Source organism: Xyrauchen texanus, chromosome 44 (genome assembly GCF_025860055.1).
Source record: "Xyrauchen texanus isolate HMW12.3.18 chromosome 44, RBS_HiC_50CHRs, whole genome shotgun sequence".
In the NCBI taxonomy this organism is placed as follows: Eukaryota; Metazoa; Chordata; class Actinopteri; order Cypriniformes; family Catostomidae; genus Xyrauchen; species Xyrauchen texanus.
The window spans coordinates 17,521,316-17,541,275 of NC_068319.1; the positions used below are offsets into that span (position 1 = coordinate 17,521,316).

General features: G+C 39.9%; 1 long non-coding RNA gene across 4 annotated transcripts; it reads right to left on the reverse strand.

The window, feature by feature from the left end:
- Positions 1–229: 229 nt before the first annotated feature.
- LOC127636282 (uncharacterized) lies at positions 230–3,495 on the reverse strand. Of its 4 annotated transcripts, none has more exons than XR_007969571.1 (7): positions 3,388–3,495; positions 2,961–3,291; positions 2,722–2,828; positions 1,501–1,646; positions 1,264–1,433; positions 942–1,016; positions 230–453 (listed from the first exon to the last, which is right to left on the reverse strand). It is a non-coding gene; the product is annotated as an uncharacterized LOC127636282 (long non-coding RNA). The 4 variants fall into 4 exon arrangements; XR_007969572.1 differs by having other exon boundaries at positions 230–646; XR_007969570.1 differs by having other exon boundaries at positions 602–1,016.
- Between the last annotated feature and the right edge of the window lie 16,465 nt (positions 3,496–19,960).

The following is a 19,960-nucleotide window of genomic DNA, read 5'->3' on the forward strand; positions in this document are numbered from 1 at the left end:
ATGTAAACTAAACAAATGTAAAAAACATGCTTTCATTAATTTCGTACATATTTTTAAATATATGGTATGGATGTGTACTTACACACTTGCAATGCAATGAACATGGCATGCCTAAACCTTAAATGTTAAACAGTGCAGTTAGCAAAAAATAAGTAATACAGTAAAACAGTTAAAACATAAAAATTTTATTAAAACAGTTTTAATTTAAAAAGAAAAATTGTTCAAAATTTGAAAACTACTGAACACTCAACACACAACTGTATTATACAAATACAATATTAGAACAAAACATAAAACAAGACAAGAACAGGAAAATCAACCAACAGGTAAGATACAGCCTGTTCATTTTTTAATTTTGAGCCTTTTTGGATGACCGCAGCTTAGTGACCTTCTGATTAATTGCCACCCCTAATTGGCCCCTGGTAGTTCCTGGAAATTTCTGGATCACTGCATCTGTATAAAAGACAAAGAAAAGCATTTTAGTTTTATAACATTTATCTAAAGACAGACAAATTATAATCACCCAAAACACTAAATTAACACAGTACATACATTGTTTGGTAGATAACAAACTTAATGTTACTGAAATTTACAGTAGCACCTCATTGCAGTACACGAGATCCAGGGGGCAGAGTTGGATCCAGATCTAAGGGGTGGAGATGGGTAGGATTAGGGGTGGGTTTAGGGATCAGGGGTGGAGATGGGTAGGATTAGGGGTGGGTTTAGGGATCAGGGGTGGAGATGGGTAGGATTAGGTATATGTAAGGGTTAGGATTTAGGGTTCTGCAGTGAGGACCATCTCAAAATTTAAGCATTATTCAGAACCCAGTGTAAGTGTCATCACATGGAAACAACAAGCTGAAACTGATCAATTCTGATGGTTTTACTGTCACATTTGGTTTTACACAATTCAAGCCCAATTAACCAAGTAATATACATACTCATTATCGCATCAATTTTTATTCTGTCCAATGGCTCTTTTGTTTCCCCAGGGCTTGCATTTTTGGACTTCCCCACTAAGAAAGAGCAACATAATAGAGATTAGAACAAAATCAGAATTCACTCCACTCCTATCTAACTACTCAACCATATATTACATTTTTCATTCTGCTTCAATAAAATGGGGATAATGTAAATAGTCCAACTCAAATTATTTATAAAGCATCATATTTCAATGTAAATGTGAATGAGTGTACATATATCTGTAAATATGCAAGAATTACTATAATAGAGCAGTTTTATTTTTTGACTTTGACCCCTTACCCAAAGACTTCAGATATGATGTTCATCCATCCATCCATCCATCCATCGTCAACCGCTTATCCTGTGTACAGGGTCGCGGGGGGCTGGAGCCTATCCCAGCTAACATAGGGCGAAAGGCGGGGGACACCCTGGACAGGTCGCCAGTCCATCGCAGGGATATGATGTTCAATCTACATAATTACCAAAAAATTATAATAATTATACAGACACTTGCACACACTATGACCAATTACGTACCTCTGAGATTGCTCTTTAGTAGTGTCTCAATATCAAAAACTCCAATGAGAAGCATCCGTGCCATGGTAGTCGGGCTGTTTGCATGGCTAGCTGACCACAACACATTTTTTTGGAGCATAAACTCCTGAGCCCGGGTGAATTTCAAGCTGTGGGAAGAGGACAAACATGCATTAATATTAGAGATATATTACAAAATAATACATTGCTTTAACAAAAAGTTTTTAGGGGGCCTGATACAATGTAGCTTTGCATCACATACATTCTATAGGTGGTGTAACAATGCATTGATGCAACGTGCAAAAAATATATATTTATACATTTAATAATACATCTTAACATCTTTGTTTTCACATTTTCATGCAACGTCAGTTTATGCATTATCGTCAAAGCGTGCATTCTCGGCGTTTGATTTAGTCTTTCCACGTTAGTTTTAACACTGGGTTGGTACTTTTCCAATGTGATAACGTAATACGTTGTGCAGAAACAGAACCCCAAAGTAAACCATTTGTGGTTAAAAAGTATAGAAATGTCTTTATTTTAGAAAATTAGATGGTTTGACCCTTATTCCTCGGTTGGGATCGTGTAGACCCTTTGAAGCCCTATGAAACTGCATTGATTTGGACCTTCAACCCATTGGTTGCAATTGAAGTCCATTATATAGAGAGAAATAAACGTGATTTATTTTCAATTGAAGAAAGAAAGACATGAACATCTTGAAAGACATGGGGATGAATAAATTATCAGGAAATTTTAATTCTGAAGTGAACTAATCCTTTAACACTAGTTTGACAGATTCGCCAACAGCCAATTAATGATCATTACGATAAAATTTGTCCTTCAATAAAATTCTGGCAGTGTCCGAAATTTTGAGCCACTGTACTGCAGTGTGGAGCTTAACGCTTATAGGAGCACAGAACTAGATGACACAATTACAGCAACGATGACAACAGACCAACATGTTGGAGAGCCAGACAGGGAACATGTTGGAGAGCCAGGTGCTCCACACACGCTACCCTTGTTTTTTTTCCTATTATTATTTTTAGACAACCCATTATAAAAACAAACGTTTCAGAATGTTGTGTTGTGCTAGCCGCCATTTTGTGCATGTATGCGGTTCTTTTTTGTGTTTTATTGGTATTTGAATTGGTTTTTAAGTCTTTAGTGCCTACCTTGCTGTTATAGCTGTTACTACAGTAGTGGTTTGAAAAACAGCATACTTACAGTTTCCTGTATGCTGGAAGGTGATACCAGTTGTTCCTGTGGGCTCTGCTCTTTTGCGTCAAGCCATTTCCCCAGCTTGCCCATCGTACAAAGGAGTTTTGGCATTTCTAGGAAGCAAAACAGTAAAGAAAAAAGAGATTTTCAGTAGGGCAAACTTGCATGTACTTGTACTTCTAAATGATAATATTTATCATCAACTAGTTTATAAAATATTTGGATTTTTCTTAATTAACACTTACGACTGACAACATTTGTTTTTAGTTCCTCTAATTCCAATTTGAGGGCTTCATTTTCTGCCTTTATTTGTTTTATGATGTCTGGCAAAGGAGGATCAAGAGAAGGTGAGGTAGGTGAAGGTGAAGCAGACGATGATGAGGCAGGTGAAGGTGGAGCTGAGGGTGGTGCAGGTGGAGCGGTAGGAACCGGTGGTGCAGATGAAGGAGAGGCAGAAGATGGTGAGGTTGGTGAAGATGGAGCAACTGAAGTTGTAGCAGAAGGGAATCGAGGTCCATGGTGTAATTTGATTTTCTCTAAAATCTCCCTGTCCAAATTTCCATCACTAGTTTGCCTCTATAAAACATGACAAAAATATCAGTACAAAACATTAAAAAAGAGCTGAAAAAATAAAATAATGATATCACACTCTCTCTTAATTGCCTCCATTACCAAGATAGATCAGCTGCTCTTCATAACCAAGAACAAGGATAAGAACCTCTACATAATAAGATGCCTCTACAGACAAGAACCATGTGACATCACTCCTCGGGCCTCTTTTCCAAATTAACAGGGGCAGAGTACGTACTACAGTTCGGGGAATTTCAAGCTGTATAATTATTCACCTTTATTTGAGGAATTTACCCTGCTAAGCAACGCCCAAAAACCACCACAGGCCAATGTAATAGACTTGTAAAGCTTGAAGTAACTATGGAGGGCGGGGCTTAGTGAAGGGTCAATTACAGACTGAACCAGACAGCATACAGGGAATAAGACCAGCAGCTTCAGCCATATTTGTTGAATGATGAGATTTCTGTAACACTTTAGATTACGGCCCGGAAAATACAAAGTAATTAAAACGAATTTACAGTATAACTTTCGGTAATTACAGTGTACCTCTATAAATATGCACATGTAAGTATAGGTAAACAATATGTAAAGTTTTAGGAATAAAGTAGGGATGTGGACGAATATTCGATCTGTAATTATTATTCGAAATATAAAATACTATTTTTTTTCTCTTTAATTTTTTCACCCACAATTATAATTAAATGCAATGGGTGGTGCCGTGGAGCGTGTTTAACAAGTGGATTGTATTTGATCACGTAATGTTGTCGTCTGCATTGCGAAGTTTGGAATTACTTAGATGAAAATGATATTATAAAATGGAATTACTTTTAATAATTATTTAACAATTATTAATTAAACTGAGCTATATATTACCATCCACAATGAGAAATCACATAAAATCCAAACAGCAGTCGACTGAGGAAGCAGCTGTCCATCACTGCATTCACAAAGCGACGGTAAGCGTAGATGAACCCAGAGTGATCCGAGATGATAACTTATCAGACAGCAAAATGATTTTGAGACATATGCTTCCTTTAATTTTGGTTGAGGGAGACAGGTTTAAGAACAGAAAAAGCAAAGTGCTATTAGTAACTTCCCTTTGCACATTCTGTCTCTGCAACGTCTGTCAGCGTAGCGATCACCACGAACATGTGGATATTATTATTTTTCTCAACATGAACGTGAAACAATATAAAGACGATAATGCTGACTCGACTGTATGTACATTCTGTACAATAACTGTGCAGTCTACTTTATTAGGGAGTTTTTTTTCGTTCAGCTGCTTTAGCTTAAATGCTTTTGTTCTTTATATTTTTTGTTTACACATTGTTAAATGTTTTCAACTAAAAGAAAACCTTAAGATATATAGTAAGCTTGTTGTGTATTGCCTAATATAAGCTTGTTCAGAAATGGTGAAAAAAAAATAATAACTTCTCATTAAATGACATTAACATAAACAAATATTAGATTTTTATGAAGCAGAATATTCGAATATAATATTGTTTTTAAATGCCCATCCCTAGAATAAAGGGGTAACAACCAGGAACTAATTATTTACTGTAAGTATTTTAGAATTAAGGGGAACTTTTACTATTATGATAGTCAACAATCTAACGTTTGAGAGGCAGAACATACACTGGACCTTTTTTGTATTAATGGTGTAAAAACACAGAAAGGCTTTTTTTTAAAGTATGGGATATAAGTATAAGCTATACGTATATAGGCAAAGCAACATAAACAACTCTGACAGACTTGGCTGTGAAAAAGGACTAATCCTGTCAAGATATAGGGAAAAGTTTCGATTATTAGGTACTCCTAACTTTGGATGATTCATTTTAAGTATTTAATTTCTAAATGTAGTAATTCAGTTGCAAAGTTATAAGTAATAATGATTTTGTTTATTTTATCCTTAAAGCCCATGGTGCAGGTTTTTTTTTTTTTTGGCAATTTTCTAGTTGGTAATAAACATTTAAACAGTTATCCATTGTATTTGATGTTGTAGGGTACTACAAAAAAGAAATATAATACGGAAAAGTAGGTGATATGTTAGCTTTTAGCTACAGCTTAGCGATTATTCTTATTTCTCCCACAATGCATTCCATGACGTCACATGAGGTACACGCTGACTGTTAGATGACAGAAGAAAGCCCGCGGCCCGCCTTACAATTGAGGGAGAGTGAGACGAGGAGTAGCTAACTAGTGAAAGAGTGACAGTGACAGATTTATAAGTAAGTAAGTAGATAGATAGATAGATAGATAGATAGATAGATAGATAGATAGATAGATAGATAGATAGATAGATAGATAGCATAGCATAACAGATAGCTTAGAGATAGATAAAGAGTAGATCATAAATAACGTTAAGTCAAAATGGTTTATTACTGTGTTTGTGGCGGGTGCAAGAACTCCAGCAAAACTGGACATAGGGTCCATTCCTTCCCCAAGGACAAAGGGATCTTCCGAAGCTGGGTGCAGTTTGTGAAGATTAGGCGGGCAGATTTTTCAGCTAGCTCTGTCACCGCCTACTCGAGAATATGCAGCGCGCATTTCAAAGAGGAGGATTACCACTCAGGGATGCTAAAATGGTCTCACTTGGATTAAAGAGTGAGAGGAGTGCTAAATTACTTCCTACCGCCGTGCCGTCTGTGAACGCAAACCTCTCTGCTTGCCCCGTCCCGAGGTCGAGAGACACCGTCTGCCGCAAGCGAGAAATTGCCACGGTAAGCATCATGCTAACGTTAATGTTTACAAGCTGCGTGTTAGCTAGCTCTGTGTGTATTTTGTATACCGTGTTCCCTTTGACACAGCCTCCACTAACTTACAAGCACGATCACTCTGACATTAGAAGAGCATATTTCGTGATTCACGAATAAAAATCAGAATAATAACAAAATTGCCCTGAAGTAAAATTCCATATCATCATGAAAGCTTTATGGCTGTGCCATAGGTTATTGTTTCCACTGGGAAACTAACGTTAGTTGTAGCACACACGTCCCATTTTATTGATAGACTTATGAAATGACTGGGAATATTTACTTATCTTCTTGGAATTTCAAAGATGATAAGTAAATAATTCTCAGTACTTCCAAGTTGAAAATAAATGATTAAATGTTTCCATGTACTCCTGCAATGTGCTTGTACACCCAATGTGCTTGCGAATCACTGTTCTAAGTATTCGTAGTATACCCACCTCTTATTTCACCACTACACTCATTTGCATTTTGCTGACCCTTTTTCATATTTGTTTTCGCAAGATGTTGACAGACGCCTCACAGCAGGAGACTGTGGACAGTGTAGACACTGTGGAGAGTGTCGATACTGGGGATCAGCCCTTGCCCTCCTCCACTTCTGACGCTGGGACACAGTGTTCTTTGAAGCCCCGATGGTCTCACGGTAAAACTTGGGTATTTTAAGGGGTAGTTATTAGATATAGTCTCTAAAACATTGCCAGTATCTATGCAATCAGAACATTTCCATACACATTGATTAAATTAATACATAGCCTACACCAAAAAACATACCAGTTTAGATTTGCCATGATTGTCTCATGTTTGGGTATGTTTACTGCCTCTCCACAGCTGTGCAGGTTAACCTGAAGCCCAAGATGGTCAGCGTGGGCACACAGACATCATTCGGCACACAAACCTCCACTCCCTTGCTAGTCCTGAACAGACAGATGAAGATGATGATAATGCCTCTGTCATCAGTGACTTATCGTGGGTGCCCGAAGAGCCGATGCATGAGGAAGACTTGTTTGATGAGGAGCCACCTTACACGTGTGACCCCCATCACAAGTGAGATAGTTTAAAACCAACATAGACCATTTTGAATGCTCATTTTTGTGTACTGTAGCTTTGGTAGTTTGAATGCCCCCAACAACAATTTTTTTGTTCTTGTAGTGGCATTGACAAATTCATTGTTTGCCAAGAGGAGCTGATGGGCCTTTTTGTCATCTGTCCGCCTGTTGTGAGAGGTCAGATAGTAGCATCGTGCAGCAGGAAGGAACTTTTCTTAAGATCAAGCAGGTACGGTTTTGTTTACGCAGCAGGCCATCTGATTAGAAAATCAGAATATCTAATTACAATCTGATAGCTCTGACTGTCTTGCCAGTTAATTTAATTTACAATGTATGTACCAGGCTGGCTTTAGTCTATTGGTTTGTGATGGCATCATATTTGAGTGTTATACTGTATTGGTCATGTGTGTTTCATTGAAAACATGAAACCTTTGACCAGTAATGTACAGTACCTAATCTATATTGAATCCTTATATACTGTTGATTACACTTTTTTTTTTTTTTTTTTTACATATCTAGGTCTGTGCATCATGTGGCTACCACCGTTTCTGGCAAAACCAGCCAATGCTCCGCAGGAACATGCCGACCTGCAACCTCCTGTTAAGCGGGGCCATTCATTTCACTGGATGTTTGGCCACCCAGACATTAAGAATATTGACTCTGTTTGGCCTGCAGTGCATCAGTGCGAGCAGTTACTTTGCCATCAGCGCGCTACACCATCCCTGTAATCGCTCAGGCCTGGCAAAACGATCAAGCTTAAGAATTTTAGTGACCTACGGGCAATGGATGGCGGGCTAGTTCTTGCTGGTGACTGCAGGTAAACCAGTGTGAGAGCTCATAGACCAGTTGCACATTTTGATTTTTTTATTTGTTATCATGTAGGGTGGCTTTAGTTGGCATTTGCAGATGACATGGTGGATTGTCTTTACAAACCTTGGTTATTAAAAACTTGAAACCTAATTCAAATTTGTAATTAATTCCAGGTCAGATTCTCCTGGGCACAGCGCAAGTATGGATCCTACTCTCTGATCGAGGACAGAGTGAACAAGGTGGTGGATGTTCAGCTTGTTCAGGTAAACCTGATGTTATTAGACAAAGAAATGAACTCTGCAATTTAGTAAACTGATTGTATATTAATATAACATCTTTCCACTAGTACAACGATGCTTAGAGCTTTGTGTATTGCCTAACTAGAGTACAGTGTATCGTAATGCTTGGACCAGCAGCGGCCGGTTCATTCACGCCTCCTTCAACAACACCAGCATTTTACACTTACACTGTTATGTCATGTTGCAGAGCTCAGAGGTCCCCAACAGCTCATGGTGTGAGCTTGAAGGGCTCAAGCGCAGTGTTGGCCTGCTGAGGGAAAGGACCTGCATTTAGCAACGCTGATCACGGACCGTCATCGCCAGGTATTTACAATAAAAATGCAGTATAGAATGTAAACATCTGAATTGCACTGAAGCTGGATGTTTGTGGTTTGCTGATACACGGAGGGCCACACAGGTCAATCATCCACAAAAGTTTGTTTATTTCTCCTTAGGTTGCCAAATGGGTGAGAGAGGAGCTGAGCCCTGAAGGGACACGGCATTATTTTGATGTGTGGCTCATTGCCAAAAGTATGTATCCATTGTTGGAACCTTGAAGCAGTTTTTGTTAGTGCATATCAATTAATACCATTTGTTCTAAAACAGGTCTGGGGAAGGCATTGGATGCAGCTTCAAAAGAGTGTGACCAACTACAGCTGTGGAGGCCTGCTATAGTGAATCACCTCTATTGGACTGCAGCCTCAACCCCAGACGGCAACCCAGCAGTCATGGAATCTAAACGGAAAAGTTTAGTCAACCACATCCAGGACATCCATGACCATGACACCCCTGCTTTCTCCAGTTGTGCCCATGGCCCTCTAGACGGGGATCAGCGCAACAAAGAGTGGCTGGACCCAGGTACAGTACACACAGCATGTGGTATTATGTACACTCTACAGTTTTGTTGTATTTGCTGTCTGAGTGCTTTGACATGTGACCTATGATGATTAAATTATTTGTTCATTCCCTGGCAATCTCATAACATTCTGTTTACTGTTTATGTTTGCTATAATTCATATGCAGGACCATTTCATGTGTTTCCATTAAAAAAAGAATTTTTGTCTGAATCTATCTTGTCTATTTATACGTTTTCCATCTGTGTGTCTGTCTGCCTCCCTGTCTTGGTCTTTGCAGGCTCATTGGCAGCAGTAAAGTTGGAGAACATAATCACGAGGTCTGCCTTACTGAAAGATGTTCGACAGCTGTCTCCACAGCATCAGACATTCTCCCTTGAGGCTTACCACTCCCTCATCTTGCAGTTCGCACCCAAGCACACAGGGTTTTCATACGTTGAGATGTATAGCAGGTCAGTGCTATCCAAGGAATAATACAGCCAATTATTATGCCTTTTATAGTAATAATAGTACCTATTATCATGCCTATTGTAGTAAAAAAAATCTCAAATGTGTTATTTTGTAGGCTTCTCTTAGCGGCGCTGCATTACAATCACAATGCCAACCGCGAGACAGCACGGAAAAGTGATGGGACGGAGAAGTACTGTGTGCGGTATCCAGCTTCAGAAAAGGTGCCCATGTGGTGCGCCCCATCAAAGAGGCAGCCTCATACGGTAAGCAGTGTCATGCAGTTCTATCATATTTTGAGATGGCTCACGAGACATCTGTGATCAGTGGCAATGATCTTTATTCAGTATTATTATTATTATATCTGCAGGTTATGCAACATCATTGATGAAGGCCCTTCAGGAAAGCTACACCCATTCACCTGCAGCTCTTCGAGAGGTTAGCTTAATTTGTCCTCCGATGCACCCGCCCCCATTGCTAAATCCTTCGAACAGGTTCCTAAGGAGGAGGCCGTCAGCCTCTTCCTAGCCCGGCAGTCACGCTACAAGAGAACCTAAATTCACATTATTATTATTATTATTATTTTTTCCCACAGACAAGTCCAATGATTTAGTTGTAAGTATTTATTTTAGTTGTTATTTATCTTCTGTCTCTGTCATCTCATTTGGTGGTGGTTTTCTGTATTCTGCATGTTTTGAGTGTTGTTGCTTTGGTTTTACTTTGCACTAAATCATTACTTTTTTTCGTCTTTGTAAGTGGCATTAATTGTCGCTGTACCCCATTCAAGGGGTCCTGCATGCTGCATGTCTGCTCCTCTGTCTGTTATTTGCATGAAATTTGTTTTATGTAATTCAAAATAATTTACCAATCATTTTACCTGTGCCTTGTCAACCTCTGTGTGCGGTGTTGTCTGGGTTCACTGTGTGTCAGCTTGATATGCTTCTGCATGTATCACTGCATATGCATTCATGAAAGAGTGTGAGTGACTGTGTGTGACTGTGTGTGAGTAAGTGAGTGTGAGTGAGTGCGAGAACCATCAGTTCACCCTCAGGTAAGACCACACTTTTGCAGGCAAAAGAAACAATGTGCAAAGGTTTCAGGTCTAGCCCTTCATCAGTGGGCTTTTTTTATATAGATTTGTTTACTTGCAACCTGTGTCTTTGTTCAGTAATCCTTGTCCTTGTTCAGTAAATGTTTAGTAACCCTTACAAGCAATGCCAATAAACTGTTTTTTCTTATTAAAATTCATGTGTTCTGTGTACTTTGTAACATTTTAAGGGCAATTGGGCGATCACAACAGAATAAACAATTATTTTTATTCATTCTCATCCAAACGAGGCCATTGAAAGCCCTGATAGGTTTGATGGTTGAAACCACACAAGAGGGTAGAGGCTTCCTTATACTCCTCCCTAAAACTCCATAAGCCCAGCGTATAGCCTGCCTGTACGCAGTGTACTGGTATTGCCTAGGAATAAGTAGGAAAGATTCTTAAGTTTTAAACTCTGTAAGTAGGTTGGAAACGTCATTTGAAGCCTGTCTCTTATGCATGTTTGTGCATGCAACACATCTCCTGTCACCTATTGCTGTTGTTCAAAGGACTCAGTGTAAAAACATTGGTAAAGTAAACATAAACCATGAACATACTCGTGCGTGCTGGCTTGAAGGGGACCATGATCCAGTCTGAAGTGTGAATATGCTATTTGTAGCACAAACGGATTCAGGCAGCATGCATCAAATCCAGGATGCTGCGTTAGGCACGTTACATCTGCTGGTCGCGGGGTGAGATCCTCGACCAGCGACCAAAACACGCTCACCTCCCTACAACACAAGCTCTCCACCACAGTTTCCATGGGACGACACCGCCCACACAGACACCTGCCAAACACAGCGACACAGACGCTTACTACTCACTCACTCCCTCTCCCGGTAAGCCTGACGGTGTCAGTGACAATCAATCACGAGGAAAACTAGTTGGCACTATCAACAATAATCACAGTGACGACGCCTACTGGCGTCGGCTACGGCTAAACAACATTTTCACCGGAGAAAGAGGTAAAAGCTTAGAAATAAAGCATAAAAGTTATTGTATGCACTGCTGTTCATAGACTACTAGCTCCAGCGGTCATTGCTGCATTTCTAAATGATAGCAACTCACCAGGACACTACACCAACTCTCCATTCATTCTCCTCTGACCATGCATTTATTTGTCTTTGACGGCCATCTGCTCTCGGTATTTCCTCATTCAGCCCTCTCACGCCTAAACGGTTTGAAATTGTATGGCTGTGGGCCATCATAAATGTTAACTGTGGGTCTTGCCACCTCTTCCTCATCCCAGTTAGACGCCATAGTAGTCAGTGCTAGTCTGCTAGAATTAGTTCAAGTAGCTGAGAACGGCTGAGGCTACATTCCACCGCGTCTACCTCATGTGACGTCATCGCCGAATCGCGTAAAAAATAACCCTTTCTAACCAAAAACTACAAAAACTGGACTTTAACACCATTTTGGAGACATTTCTAACTTTATATACATATCTTGACTGCTTTATCTACCCATTAATCGACAGTGGTGTTTAACCTGCACCATGGGCTTTAAGCAACTTTATAGTGGGCAGCCATTTTTTTTTACATTTGCAATGCAGATGCTAGTTGTGGTTCTCAGTAAAAAAAATATATCTTGTTACCTTTTTGGGGCTAGATGGTCCATCATTACAGGTCTCTTCGACAAACTTAGGGTTTGGCTTGCATTTTCGTTTGCTCAAAGGTTTTGAACTGGACTGGTGTTGTGTCCTCTGGTGTTGTATTTTTTCTAGGGTGGACTGTCTCTCTGTGGGGAAAAAAGGGGAATACAAATTGTAGAATCTAAAACAAAAGATACAACTAGGGCTATGACAATAACAACAACATAGGCTGACCACATGTATGCACCCACAATAAGTATTAATGTCATAATCGGGGGACAGTGTTCAAAATATTAGCACACATTCTGACAGGGATTTAATATCCTGCAAGTTTATATTGGCATACATGTGAAATATTTGTAACTTTACTAGAGTATCATTGTGTTAGTTCTAGACTCTAAAGACAACTATTGCACAAAAAAAAAAAAATCCACTAAATGTGTCTGACAGCTGAAATCTTACTTTTTTAAGATATTATTCTCACATAACAAACATTTAAAGATATTGAAATTATGCACTGTAATATTCTGGGCCTAACGTAACTCGTAGTTAGCTCTTAAACATTAAAATGCAATAAAAAATGACGTTGGAACAATGCTCCAACTTTCCTTTTCAGTCTCATCTTTCCACTCAACAAGGGCGAACATTCTTCATCCGTTGGTCTACCGTCTATCCCAGTCTATGGTCTATCCTGAATGAATGCGCGCAATTTGGCGGTCTTTTGACTGCGTTTGAATTTTGGCGCGCCTAATAAAGATAGGCATTAGGCAATGACGTAACGTATTGGGGTGAAACCATAGACGGGGTGAACTGTCTATGGGTGAAACGCATGCTAAATGCATGGCCTGAAATGCAGACTGAAAGTATTTCTACTATTCTGTTTTTTTTTTTAGTCAAATCTCACTTTTCAAAAATTAGCTAAGAATACTATGTTCATTATGTAAGTCTTGGTTTAGGTCACAGTAATGTAAAATAACAAAACTAAAACAAAAAAATATTTGAACCCTACAAAGTTATGCAATAAATAATTTGATAGAAAATTATGTAAAGTTAGGTTAGGTGTTTTTTCATTGCATATGTTTGCACCACAAAATTCTGTGGAAGCAATCCAATGTGAAGCACATAACAAATATGTTACAATGCATTACATTACCATAGATTAAAAATCATTATTGCACAGACTCTGTTATCACATAAACCCTGTGTTTACAGCATTATCATACATGTAATATATGTATATTATGTGTGTGTTTCTGCAAGGTGAATGTGATTGCACCATACCACATGTTCCTGGATCAACATCTTTGTTGATCCTGGAACAACTTCCAATCAACCAATCAGATTTGAGGGACAAGTTTACAGTTTATGTCAATTTTAGGCTTAGAACCAGGGTAAGGTAGCCTACTTAAACATCAGTTTTATTTATATCATTACCCTCTGATTTTAGGGAAAAGTTATGGGGTTAGGTTTAGGGGAAGGGATTGGGTAAGGACTACATTTTGGGACAGGGATGCTGATCCAGGAACATGTCTTACTTGGCAAAATCACAGTGACCGTTTGGGCATACGTGTATGTATGTGTGTTGAAATGTTCAATTGAAATGAAATGAAATGAAATGTGGATTGTGTAGACTTGTTAAGTTCAAGCTGTTCAAATAAGGAAAACGTCTCGGGTTACATGTGTAACCCTTGTTCCCTGAAAAAAGGCGGAACGAGATTTTGCGCTGCTAAGCGCTACGGGGAACAATCTTGCATTGTGAGCAGCTGTGAATTTGTGTGAAACACGTCAATGAACATTGACCTGAATTTATAGCCTCGGCTGGTGAAGATCATTAGATGCACCTGTGGCCAGGCTATAAAATAGAGGCGTCACCAGCGTGTCGACAGATACCTTTTTCTGAAGAGCAGTCCTGGGACGTCCCAGTGTGGCAAAGCAGCGCAACATCTTGTTCCGCCTTTTTCAGGGAACAAGGGTTACACATGTAACCCGAGACGTTCCCTTTACAAAAGGCTTCAATACAATGTTGCGCTGCTAAGCGCTACGGGGAACGCAATACCCACGCCGCCGCACTTGGGGCGGTCCGGACCCCTACGGTTGTGCAGTGTACTCACAAAAAAAAAGAGGTCTCAGACATGAGCTTGAGATGTCGACTCAAGGGCATAAGAGCCCGGAGTAGCAAAGCATCTAACCCATAAAGTTCGATGAATGTGTGCGAAGAGAACCCTATCGCAACACAAACTTGGGGAAAGAAGGTGAAACCGGGGCATCGATTAGGAAAACTCTGTCCCTATCTCGGATGCCTGACAGGTTAAGCCATAAATGCCTCTCTGTACTGACCAAAGCGGACATAGACCGGCCAATGGCACGGGCTGACTGCTTGGTCGCGCGGAGAGACAAATCCGTAGCTCGACGAAGCTCTGAAAAGGCCTCTTCGTCGAGAGTTTTACCCGCACTCAGATCTTTTAGCAGGTCAGCCTGGTACGCCTGTAACACAGCCATGGTGTGCAGCGCAGCACCAGCCTGACCTGCCGCTTGATAAGCCCTCCCCACTAGCATGGAGGTATTCCTGCATGGCTTAGAGGGGAGAGCAGGTTTTTCAAGGATCGATGCCGAACCCGGCGAGAGATAACCCGCAAGTGTCTCTTCGACCGGGCGGCATCCTCGGACACCTCGCGCCTCAGCACCCACGATAGTCGAATATAACGACGCCGAGGGCACGTGAACGCCGAGGTAGTAGGGTGCCTCCACCGAATGAGCAAGCTCATCGTGGAGGTCATCAAATAAGGGAAGGGACTGATGAGGTGTTCCTTCCCTTGGCCATCAGACAGAAATCTATCCTCTAATTTGGAGCGTTTGGGGTTTTTGGTCACGTGGCCAGTCTAATTGAAGTCTGGCCACAGCATGAGTCACCACATCGAGTAACTCCTCAGAGGATTTTGTATCCTGCTTTGAGTGCTCTGATGTGGGTAACTCGAAATCTATAGACCCAAGGGAATCGAGGTCCCCCTCCTGAACTGAAGAGGCGCAGAGCGTGCTTCAAGAACACGAGAAGGACCAGCCGGATCTGGGGAGAGAGCGAGCTAAAGGGACACACCCGCCTCTCGCCCTCAGCCAGATCCATACGAGAGCCCCACGAATGAAGTGCGGGTGCTGGCTTCGGAAGTAAGCGAGGCGAAGCCGAAGCATCCCGACCGAAAGAAGGTCACAATGCGCCGCACCGCCTCGCCCCAACGCAGAGCCGCGTGCTCTTCCCCAAACAAACAAAGCAAAACTCATGCGTGTCCCTGTCCATCATGAGACGTTGACGAGGAAACACGCATCGCTTGCTCTGTTTCTCCGTCATTCTCTCTTTTTTCTCTTTCTATTTTATATAAATATATATACTCTTTCAGAGCAGAGAGAGAAAGAAAGAAAGTTCTGCGCACTGCCTAACAATTTCTAACTCCTAACAAAGAGGGAAGAAGGTTTTCTAGCAGGTTGTGAGACACACAGCATAGTATGCTCTGAATGAAAAATATCTGTCGACACGCTGGTGACGCCTCTATTTTATAGCCTGGCCACAGGTGCATCTAATGATCTTCACCAGCCGAGGCTATAAATTCAGGTCAATGTTCATTGATGTGTTTCACACAAATTCACAGCTGCTCACAATGCAAGATTAGTTCTCGTGAGCTTTAGCAGCTAACATTGTAGTGAAGCCTTTGTAAAGGGAACAAGGAATTAATAAGGAAACCATAGGCATATAAAATGTATGTTGTTTAAATAAATTGGCATATATAAATTAAACATATCGGTGACATATATGGTCATAACATAAAATATTATATAAACAATAATCATATACATCGTATTAATATATGTCAATATACTCACTTAATATGGAAAATGTATATATGTTATAAACTTATATCAACATATATCTAGAGATATGCATATATGTGATAGCAATATATTGTCCTATATTTAGCATATATGACGGTGTCACTTGCGATATAGGGACATATATGTCATATATTACATTTCCGTATGAGCATGGTCAAGACAATCTCCTGAACTCCAAACTGAATGTCAGAATGGGAAAGAAAGGTGATTTAAGCAATTTTGAGCGTGGCATGGTTGTTGGTGCCAGACAGGCCGGTCTGAGTATTTCACAATCTGCTCAGTTACTGGGATTTTCACGCACAACCATTTCTAGGGTTTACAAAGAATGGTGTGAAAAGGGAAAAACATCCAGTATGCGGCAGTCCTGTGGGAGAAAATGCCTTGTTGATGCTAGAGGTCAGAGGAGAATGGGCCGACTGATTCAAGCTGACAGAAGAGCAACTTTGCCTGAAATAACCACTCGTTACAACCGAGATATGCAGAAAAGCATTTGTGAAGCCACAACACGCACAACCTTGAGGCGGATGGGCTACAACAGCAGAAGACCCCACCGGGTACCACTCATCTCCACTACAAATAGGAAAAAGAGGCTACAATTTGCAAGAGCTCACCAAAATTGGACAGTTGAAGACTGGAAAAATGTTGCCTGGTCTGATGAGTCTCAATTTCTGTTGAGACATTCAGATGGTAGAGTCAGAATTTGGTGTAAACAGAATGAGAACATGGATCCATCATGCCTTGTTACCACTGTGCAGGCTGGTGGTGGTGGTGTAATGGTGTGGGGGATGTTTTCTTGGCACACTTTAGGCACCTTAGTGCCAATTGGGCATCGTTTAAATGCCACGGCCTACCTGAGCATTGTTTCTGACCATGTCCATCCCTTTATGGCCACCATGTACCCATCCGCTGATGGCTACTTCCAGCAGGATAATACACCATGTCACAAAGCTTGAATCATTTCAAATTGGTTTCTTGAACATGACAATGAGTTCACTGTACTAAAATGGCCCCCACAGTCACCAGATCTCAACCCAATAGAGCATCTTTGGGATGTGGTGGAACAGGAGCTTCAGTGCCCTGGATGTGCATCCCACAAATCTCCATCAACTGCAAGATGCTATCCTATCAATATGGGCCAACATTTCTAAAGAATGCTTTCAGCACCTTGTTGAATCAATGCCACGTAGAATTAAGGCAGTTCTGAAGGCGAAAGGAGGTCAAACACAGTATTAGTATGGTGTTCCTAAAAATCCTTTAGGTGAGTGCATATATATATGTGCCAAAGGGTTCAGCAAAATAATCTTAATTCAAGAAATACTCTCTGAAAACAAGTCTTATTACAATATTCTTATTACAAGTCTTATAACAATCTTTAGACATTTTGTTTAGATATTATTACTTTAAAATGACAAAAATACTGATGAGAAAATTATTTTTACAGTGAATGAGCATTCAGATTACTTTAATGACCTAAAGTGCAGATATTCTCCTGTGTCATACAGAATTCACACACTTTCCCTTACAGTGATGAATCTAGTGATGCCTAGCCTGCAGACCTGTCTTTCAATAAGCCTATCAGCAACATAACATCCACATTTATACATTTGTCAGATGTTTTTATCCAAAGTGAATTAGTGCTTTCCGTGTATACTGTATGTCTCAAGTAAGTATACTCGAACCCATGACGTTGGCATTGCTAGAGCCATGTGCCAGATGAACTACAGTAACACATCAAACAATTGTATAAATGAAAACAAAAATAAATAAAATAAAATAAAAACTACTTCATATCTATAATCAGTACATCTCTCCAAGATATAACAATGTAACTGTCCACTCTAAAAAGATTTTAGTGTAAAATCAATGGTTGAGGTTAACACTCACCAGGTATGGTTGTGGATGGTCCCAGTGAGTCCAGTCAAAGGTGACAGAATCCAGCCTTTTTGTGACATATTTTGCTCGGGGAGAGATCTGAAACAGATCACAAGCTGTAGAAAAGACAAAGTTATAATTATATAATTATTAAATCTGCCTTACCCCCATACACAAACAAACACGCACACACATACATACACACATAAGATGGACAGGAGTTTTGTGATGCATTCTGACTAAGGGGAGGAGAGCAGCAGAAGAAAACAAAACACTTTAAGAAGGTCCATCATTGCTTTCAATCTCTCAGGGCGCAGTTTGGAGATTGTCACAGATCGATAGCTTCTCTGGACCTCTAGACAGACAGCAGTGCGGAATGGTACATCCTTAGCCTACTCTGCTCAGCTTTGTACAGACTATTACCAAGCTAAGAACAAAGCAGCCATTTTACTGACAAGAGAAATAACACTGTATCTTTAAGAAAGAGAGAGAGAGAGAGAGAGAGAGAGAGAGAAAGACAGAAAGATTGGGGGAAATTAAGTGACTAGAATTGTGAAACGCAAGAGTAATATATCTTAACAGTAGAGTTCCAGAAGTAAAGATACCAATCAAAATCTTCATCTCCATCCATCCATCCATCCATCCATCCATCCATCCATCCATCCATCCATCTATCCATCCATCCATCTATTCTCTATAGCCGCTTATCCTATGCAGGGTCGCGGGTAGTTCTGGAGCCTATCCGAGCTGTCTCTGGCCGAAAGTAGGGAAACACTCTGGACAGTTGGCCAGTCCATTTCAGTTGATGCATTTTAATTATCTGAATTATATATTTTTTTTACAATATATATATATATATATTGTAATTATTTAAATATAAAACTTTATAATTATTTCATCATTATATATTGAATTATTTTTAATTTGAGGGGCTTTCTCAACAAATATTTATACATGCGATTAATTACGATTAATTAAAAATGCACATTGTGCAATTAATTTGATAAAAATATTTAATCGATTGACAGCCCTAGTTTAAACCTTTACAAAACAGAGCTACCATGAGCTGTGAGGTTAAATCATCTGTAGAAGCCATAGGTCATTATGAATTCGATATTTGTGTTTGATTGTCAAATTCCTGGTAAAGTACTACACTACACTAAAGCACGTCCACACTAATAAGTTTTTGGCTAAAAGCTCTTTTCCATTTTCTAGCATCATTATTTTCCAAAGGTTGCAGTAATATAGGAGCGTTTTAGAAAGTTTTAGTGTGGATGAGTGGCTCAAACATAGTAAAAATCAATGCGTTTAAAAAAAAATGTAAACATTTCACGTGCTAACATGATTGTAGTGTGATAAAATCAGGGATTTATCAGTTACTACGTTTGCATTGACATGACAACAACGTTGTAATATTGGACATAACTTTACACTGATTAGGACTGTGTTTCCCACAAGCATCGTAAGCCTAAGGGTGCATCTCATTAAGCTCCCTAGATCAGTAGTCAGGGCACTTATCAGTGAGTCAGCCATTTTAAGGGCTGTCTCATTCTGAAAATTGTTACAGGGCACTGAAACTTTCGCTCCCTAAAAAATCTCACAATTGTGCTCTAGTCAAAGCCTTATTTTCACTTTAAAAGAGATACTGTTTGCATTGTCTTTCATCCATAATTACAATGAAAGGGAAAAAATATTTTAAAGAATAGGATTTTTAAAAGTAGGTCTGGATCTGATGCTGGGTGTACATGAAGACTCTTATGTTCACTTTTACAACCATCAACAGAACACTTATGACGCTTACGAAGCTGAGACATTATTCTTCTCACTGTATCTGCTCCATCGCAGAAAAAATGGCGGACTGTGTTTAGATCACGCAGGTAAGGAGGGCGGAGTAGTCAACAGTCGTGGGTGAGGCCTGCTCTAAAGTGACGTCACTTTAGAGCAGAAACGAAAACCATTCATTTTGACACACTGTTTTTGATTAATAGAAGTATAAGAAAGAGGAGTGACTGGACTTTTAACATTGTAGGGTGGTTGTGTATACAAAACACCATGTAA